Consider the following 8,541-nt stretch of genomic DNA (forward strand, 5'->3'; position numbering starts at 1 on the left):
TTTTCACATACATAAAATAGTATCACAACCATGCAAGTCTCCTCCAGACTTCTTAACTTCAAAACTGAGAGCCTCTAACATTTCAGATAAATTGCGCAAAGGCTAAAGAAAAAAAAAAAATTCACGCTCAAGAAATCAGATAAGAAAGCGGGGCATGAAAGAACAGCACTGGCCACAAGCCATTCCCCTGGCCACTTACAACGACTGCCAGGGCAGGAAGAGGGACTCGACAGCCAAGAGTCAGAAACCCGGTGATGTCATCACAGCCAAAAGCATTACATGACCTGCAATTTCAGCAAGAAACTGCTCTGCACTAAAGCCATGGAATTTTCTTTACTTTTTTTTTTTTAAGTAGAAAATTATCTGAAGGTTCATCAAGTACCCTTCACTTTTTAAAATAAGGAAACAGATTCAGATAGGCTTAGCAAACTACCCAAGACTGCACAGTTAACTTAGCAGTAAGATGTTCATTTATGAAAACTTGGAAGCCAAAACCTAAGTGCTCTGCTGTTTCTTTATAATTTTTCATGTTTCCCATGTCATCCACGTGAGATGCACTCCTTTTAGAACTTTTAAAAGTAAAAAAATGTTTGCTTTAAAAACTATTGAATACTTCCAGAAACATCCTCCCTCTGCTTTCTGGTCTAGTCCTACGCTACAGGCCACTTTCTCAGGAAAGCCTACCCAAGCACCTGCACCTCCAACACCACGTCTCCCTACTGTACACCCTTATAAGCTCCCTGTACTTCCCTGTGTCCATCTTAATATGACAACAATGAGGCAAGTATTTGTGAAATTATTTAAGGTCTACCTTCTCTACCTAGGTCTTAACCTGGAATTTCTCTGGGCCATTCTTGGCTGTTATACACCAGGACAATATAACCATGTAATTATACACAAAATTGTTATGTGTGTATTTTTCTTCAAATACTCAAAAAGTGACCTTAAAAAAGAGCTAAGAGAGAATGGATTTATGTTGTTCACCTGCCCAGAGCCATCCTTTCTTTGGGGGAAACCACCACTTTTCCCATCTCTCACGGCTCAAGGAAGGCAATCGGGGCCAGCATCTAGCGGGCTCTCGGACTGCTCCGGGCCAGTAAACTAGGCTGGCCAGGGACGACACCCCACGCCGGACCCCACGCAGTCCCAACAGAATCTCTCTGTGGGACAGAGTATATGCACCTGGGCAAGAGGCGCCCCTTTCACCTCTTGACTCCATAGCAGTAAGAGCCACATACGCCTGGAGTAGGCAGTGGCCGTCCCCTGCCAGATGACAGCACCTGCCTAAAAATCAAACCCCCAAAAAAATTTTTTTAAAATAAAAAAATAAATAAAAATCAAACCCCAAGAGTGGAGAGCAGAGAAGACCCTTGATTGTATCATCTGAACACTAGGATCCAACACGGATCTAGAATACTAGAGTATTTCTAGTCCTTTTAAAAACGTGAAGTGGGGGTGACAAGACTTCTTACCCTTTACAATAATGAGGCAAATTTGTCATCTGCAAGCAAAAGTCACTTGAGAGAGCTGTCCAGTTCTCCTTGATAGAATATACCCCCTACATGGCAGTTGCTCCCAAACACCTGCCCACAGTCCTAACTTGTGTCAAACTCCAGCCCCATACAAGCAACTGCCAAGTGGAAATCTCTACTTGGTTGTTAAACTCTGTATTATCAAAACCAAACTGTTTTCCTCCACAAACCAGCTCTCATTTTCATCTCTACCCTATCAGGTTTCCAGGCTGGAAATCTGCGAGTCGTTCCTGCGTGTCCCATTCCTTCTCTCGCCCATAGCTAATTACTAAGTCCCGGCCATTCTAGACCCTAATTATCTGCCACCATCCTAGTCTGGGCCAAGGTGCTACAGGTTTCAGGGTTCCTACAAGATTCAGTGTCCTCATCCTCAGTCTTCCCTTCTCCAATACGACTATTTTATCCCTACACCTGAGATACCCCATCCTCCTCCTTAATCAGTAGCCAGTAGTTGTACCCAGTAGAGCAAAAGCCGAGCTCCGCTGCTTCACACGTTAGCAGTAGTATAACAAATGTACGCCATTAAAAAAAAAAAAAAAAGTTCATCAGTGCACTGGGACGGTGCAAGTTGGTTGAGCGTCGACTCTTGATTTTGACTTGATTTTGAGTCATGGTCTCAAGGTTGTGAGATCCAGCCCCACCACTTTGGGCTCTGTGCTCAGTGGGGAGTCTGCTTCAGTCTTTCTCTCCTTCCGCCTTCTTGCCCCCCATGCTCTCTCGCTCTCTCTTAATAAATCTCTAAAAAAACCTTCATCAGAAACATAAAAGTATAAAAAAGGAACAACATCAGAGTAGCTCAAATTCACCTGTTTTTAACAAATGATACTCAAAAATAATTTCCTTATCTAGTCCAAGTCTGTATGAACTTGGTTTGAGGACCCACTGGGCCCACCGTGATCTCATCTCCTAAGGCCCTACTCTAACCTACAAAACACACCATTGAGCATCTCTGGGCACATCATTTTGTTTCTATTTCCTTTAAAATATTAGCTATAAAAACAGATATACAATGATTTAGTAAAATACCCAAACATTTGCAATTCTTTTTATATTTACCTTTTTAAAAACTAAGTATATGATTGTTAATGATGACACATAGTTACTAGATATTCTCTTTAAAATAGTCCATCAGGCAGCCCAGGTGGCTCAGCGGTTTAGCACCGCCTTAGGCCAGGCCGTGATCCTGCGGTCCCGAGATCGAGTCCCACGTCAGGCTCCCTGCATGGAGCCTGCTTCTCCCTCTGCCTGTGTCTCTGCCTCTCATGAATAAATAAATAAATAAATCTTTAAAAAAAAATCCATAAAACTGGCTATCATAACTCTCCCACACATGCCCCTTTACATTATGTGTGCTATTTTGTGAAAATTCAGTTCTCAGAGCACCTGTATGTTCAGAAAATGAATTCAGCAAAAGAAATTAAGGGGGAAAACTACTGAAAGCTGGAGGTCAAAGTGCCTCACAATCAGACGGACCTATCTAGTTGTAGGACACCCCATCCAAAATAAATATTTCTCTACACTGCCTCAAATCCTTTACTTGTTAAAAAGGTTTAACAAGCATCCTCTTAAAAAAAAAAAAAATCTGTACTAAAGGAATGGGAGCTTTGAGTAGCTGACAAAAAAAAAACCTATTTGTCAACTCTAAGGCACATGTATTTTTCATATTTTAGCATCTCTGAAATTAGGGTGCCTCTTACAATAGATGACTTCTTAAAATTAACTAGAAGTAGATTTTCCTTATGAGTGGCCCATAAAAACATGATGCATCTTGTAACTGATAACAATTCATTACAACTTAGCATTTGATCTTTTAAGTAACTCACCTGGTAGTATGGACTCTGAGATATTTTTTTTTTAAAGATTTTATTTATTTATTCATGAGAGATACAGAGAGAGAGAGGCAGAGACACAGGCAGAGGGAGAAGCAGGCTCCATGCAGGGAGCCTGACGTGGGACTCGATCCCGGGACTCCAGGATCACATGCCCTAGGCCAAAGGCAGGAGCTAAACCACTGAGCCACCCAGGGATCCCCGGACTCTGAGATATTAAAAAGACATCCTAAAAATATAAACACCAATAAAAGGTAGAAGAGAAAAGAAAGAAAGACTTTCTAGTTCAAAATTTAGCCTAAGAGGAAACCTATTTTCCCTTCTCTCCCTGACCCTCTCTCTGCTTCCTAAATCTGAAAATCAGATCAGCAGCACTAGAACCGATGTCTAGCCACTGCTAGGCTAGACAGGGGTCTTTCTCCACTTATTCATTTTAATAGGCAACAGAGGCCGTTACAGTCTGCAATCTAGTAGTAGAACTAATACTTGTATACACATCACCATCCAAGTAACTCACAGAACTGCATTCTTAACATACGCGTTTCACTATGTATATATGATACTTTACAAGTTGATTTTTAAAGCAGAATTTATTTTTATGTAATCTCTATACCCAACGTGGGGCTTGAACTCACCACCCCTAGATCAAGAGTCACATGCTCCACCGACTAAGCCACCCAGGCACTCCAATAAAGATGATTTTTTTTTTTTTTTAAAGACAAATTAAGAGCAGCCCCGATGGCCCAGCGGTTTAGTGCCGCCTTCAGCCCAGGACATGATCCTGGAGACCTGGGATCGCGTCTCACATTGGGCTCCCTGCATGGAGCCTGCTTCTCCCTCAGCCTGTGTCTCTGCCTCTCTCTCTCTCTCTCTCTCTCTCTCTCTCTCTCACTCTGTGCCTCTCATGAATAAATAAAATAAAATCTTAAAAAAAAAAAAGACTAAGTGAAGAAAATATTAGATAAAAAACTGGCCAAAAAAAAATCCCTTCCTTCAGAAGGAATTCTTTCAGAAGGGGTTTCACCCAGAAGAAAATGGGAAAGACCTCAGAAAGGGTTTTTGGAAAAGCACATGTGCAGAAAGCAAAAATACTGGGAGATACAAATAAAGGAAATCTGAGGTAAACCCAATGGAAAGGACTTAATTTAATAGAAGACACTGGAAACTTGAGTAGAGAAATGACAAACTGTGCTTCAAGATTAACTTAAGCACAACTGCATAAGATAATCCAGATAAATGTGGAAGTGGAGGCAAGATCAGCTCAGGAGCGATGAGAACCTGAGTCAGTTAGCCAAAAAAGGGGAAATCATCAAATACACAAATATATATGCAATATATAATGTTACATACAAGTATATATCAAATCAAAGAAATTTAAAGCAAAAGAATTATGTGAAAACCAAGTAACAGTAGATTTGAAAATTCAAAAAATAAATCTCTGGAAAAAATACTGAACACTAAAACTCACGCAAGAAATAGAAAACCTACACAGATCAACAGCTATTAAATAAACTGATATTCAAAGTCCTCTACAGAGGGGAAAAAAAAAAAAAAATGAAGCCCGAATGGTGTTATAGGTGAGGTCTACCAAACTCTCAAGATAATTCCAGTCTAAAACGCTCCTAAGGGGCGCCTGTCAGTTGAGGGCCTGACTCTTGGTTTCAGCTCAGGTCATGATCTTGAGGTCAAGGGACAGAGCCCCATATCAGCTCAGCGGGAAGTCAGCTTGAGAGTCTCTCTCTCCACCCTCCTCCCCCCACGCTCATTCTCTCTCTGTAAAATAAATAAATAGGGGGATGGGGTAATTTGGTGATGAGCCCTGGGTGTTGTAGAGCAACTGATAAATTATCGAACACTACATCTGTAGCTATCCCTGGGTGGTGCAGCGGTTTGGCGCCTGCCTTTGGCTCAGGGCGCGATCCTGGAGACCCGGGATCGAATCCCACAACGGGCTCCCGGTACATGGAGCCTGCTTCTCCCTCTGCCTGTGTCTCTGCCTCTCTCTCTCTCTCTCTGTGACTATCATAAATAAATAAATTTAAAAAAAAATTTTTTAAAAAGTATGCACTACATGTTGGCTAACTAAATCTAAATTAAAAGTAATAATAAAAATGAAATAAATACATCTTTAAAAAAATAAATAAAAAGCTCCTCAAATGAGAAAAAGGAAAGTCGCCCAATTCATTTGATGAGACTGTTACAACCTTCATACCAACAGGTATCAAGACTTGTACCCGCATCACCAGGAATAAGGAGGAACAATACCACGAAAGTAGAAACAATAGATGCTGGCCTCAGGATGTGACGGAATGGGGAAAGGTTTGGGTTTGGTATGACATCAACAGATATAAGGAGCACCAGGGAAACAAGTTTGGTAAGGAAGAGGAGTTCAGCCGGAACCAGAACAACCGGGTAGAGGCATGCATGCATACAGCAGCTGGGAAAAACAAGGATTTGCCTGCAGAGGAGAAACAGAGAACAGAGACCTGAGAATTAATTCAGACCGAAGGGTGTGAACAGCACTAACACCAAGGGACTAGTGACAGATAGAAAAGTGATCTCCAAAGTGAAACCCGGAAAACACACATTAAATGAGAAGAATGAAAAGAGGCAAAGAGGAACCCCGTCAGTCTGTCACTGGGTCCTCTGTCCAGCTAGCTGAATTCCTATTTATCCTTCAGAATCGTTCCAAAGTGATGTTTTTAAGGCCTTCCCCGATTGTCCCTGCACCACCAGGACCGGGTCAGGTTCCATTTTAAGCTCTTAAAACACTGTGCACTTTCATTATAATTAGTTGTGATTAATTATAGAATTCATTCTCCAATCTGCGTCTCCTTCACTAGACTTGAAGCTCCGTGAACGCAAGGACAGTGTCTGTGGTCGCATCCGACGACCTTGCAGGGCGTGTTAGAATAGGGCTGTTTGTTGAATAAAGTGGATACGGGGGGGAAAGCCAAGGAAAGGCATTTCAAGGATGAGAAGTTGATGTTAAATATCACAGAAAGCTCAAGGAGCTGATTTAGAAGAGGGGCTTAGGTGTGTTCTTTGGTTACGGGTGACCCTCAGGAAGGTGAACTGCAGTAAACAAGGGGTTAAGAAGGGAATGGACGGCCAGGAAGTAAACGCAGGAAAAGTAAACTACTCTTGGCAATCTTCAGAGATGGCATTATGAAGGACTGAACTTTCATTTCATTTCAATTCTGCTGTTATTTTACAATTTTTCTTTAATGAACACATACTACTTTTACAAGGAGACAACTTTTTTCAACGTTAATAGGATCTGAAAAGGAGAAAGCAGCAACGTGACAGCTTGAGGGAGCAGCATGCTCAAGGGAGGCTTTTGCAAATTGAAAAATTCTGAAGCGCGTTTGTACTTTCAAGCACCCTAAGACAAAGGAGAGTAACTCCCACTAGTTAAGGAGAGGGGAGAAAAAAAAAAAACGAAATAAGGTGTTAACTAGTAGGAAGGATAAAAAACATTGCAGTGAGATGGAAGGAAAGCAGATGACAGAGGCAGCCCAGTAATTCTGGAAGGAGCTCCCACTGAATGCCTCGAGCTTTTCAGTAAAAGGGTGTGGGGAAATGAGAAAAAGCTTGAAATGAGTTCCACGAATACTGTGCGCCGTGGCGGGGGAGGGGACAGGGCCCCGAAAACCCGGGTGGCATTCCGGTTCCATGAAAAGAGTATTCTGAATTTCAATCACCCTTTTGTAGATGGGACCTCTTTCTGGCTCACAACTGCCCTTTTCTTTTTTTCTTTTTCTTTTCTTTTTTCTTTCTTTTTTTTTTTTTTTTTTTTTAGCTAGGAGTTTAGATACTTAAATAATTCTGGTTCACAAACTTTTTTATGTCAACAACCGAAAACAGCGATAAGCACCAAGTCCCATCCGAGCTGAAGTCTCCTTCCAAGTAAATACGGTGCAGAAGCCGCTCTGCAACTCGAGCCACCAAACAGCGAGCATTTCCAGGAGGAGGGGCTGCCCCGGACGTGGGGCTCCGCACGGGGAGGCTCGGCGGGTGCTGGGGGCTCCTGGCCCGGCGGCCCCCGGCGGCTCCCGACTGCAGGGAGGCCCTGCTGCCCACCCGGCTCGCGCGGAGCGGGGAACCCGGCGGCCGGGGGCGGGGGGCTGGGTGACGTCACGCAGGTGGACGTCCCAGGTCGCCCCGTGCACCCAGGGGCTGGAGGCCGCCGGGGCCAGCAGAGCTGCGGCGCTCGGGGCGGGCAGGAGCGCGGCGCCAGGACCCCGCCGGGTGCTCCCCGGACCTGCAGGGGCGCGCGGGGCCGGCCGGGGAGGGGAGCGGAGGGGAGGGGAGGGGCGCCCGCGCAGGTTCCCAGGGCCGCGGCGCGGAGCCACAGGCCCGGGCAGGGAGGCCGCGCGGGGCGACAGGTGAGGCTCGGGGACCCGGAGACCCTGTGCCCCCCCGGGCCCCCCGCGCCTCCGCACCCGCACCACGGCCCGCGCGCTCCGCGCCAGAGGCGAGCGCCTTTCCATTTAAGGATCCGAGACGCGTCCCTGCGGGCGGCCTCCGCGCACGCCGCCTCCCCACGCCGGCCCGACCCGGGGCGGGAGCACAGGGGGCCGGGGGGGCGCCGGGGCCGGGGGACGCGGCCTGACACTGCCCCGGGCGCCGGGGACCCCGCCGGGCCGCCCGCCCCGCCGCCCCCCTGCGCCCCCGCCCCCCCGCCGCCCCCCTGCGCCCCCGCGCCCTCGCCCCCCCCCGCCGCCCCCCTCCGACCCGCCAACTCACCCGGCCCCCGGGGAACTCATCGTCCGGCCCTCGGCGCGGAGCGGGGGGCGCGGCGGGGCCCGGTCGGCCTCCGCCCTCGGCGTGCAGCGGCCCCGGCCCGGTCGCCCCTCGCGCGGCCCTGCGGTCGTCGTCTCGCGCGGACGGACGCGCCGGAGTCCCAGCCCCCCTGCCCGCCTCCTCCCCTCGCCCCGCCCTCCGCCCTCCGCCCTCGCCGAGCGCCAGCGGGCGGATTCCAATCTCGGCAGCCGCCGCCGCCGACACTCGCCGCGGTGGGGGAGGGGCGGGCCGGGGGGGGGGGGGGGGGGAGGGGGCGGGCCTCGCGGGTCCCGGCCGCGCGCGCGCACTGGACGCACCGCCCCGCCCCGGGCGCGAAGGGAGCCGAGCGCGCGGCGGAAGCGCCCGAAGGGGCCGCGAGGTCCGGCGCCCCGCTG

At 47.8% G+C, this 8,541-nt stretch overlaps 1 protein-coding gene across 3 annotated transcripts in view; it reads right to left on the reverse strand.

The window, feature by feature from the left end:
* The window catches only part of BMPR1A (bone morphogenetic protein receptor type 1A), a 141,371-nt gene extending 133,094 nt beyond the window's left edge, over positions 1-8,277 (reverse strand). For all 3 annotated transcript variants that reach the window (XM_055325028.1, XM_055325029.1, XM_055325030.1), the window contains exon 1: positions 8,111-8,277. The gene's annotated coding sequence lies outside the window, so the exon portion shown is untranslated. The remainder of the gene's footprint in view (positions 1-8,110) is intronic.
* Positions 8,278-8,541: the final 264 nt, after the last annotated feature.

The sequence above is a fragment of the Nyctereutes procyonoides genome, unplaced genomic scaffold, assembly GCF_905146905.1.
Source record: "Nyctereutes procyonoides isolate TBG_1078 unplaced genomic scaffold, NYPRO_anot_genome, whole genome shotgun sequence".
In the NCBI taxonomy this organism is placed as follows: domain Eukaryota; kingdom Metazoa; phylum Chordata; class Mammalia; order Carnivora; family Canidae; genus Nyctereutes; species Nyctereutes procyonoides.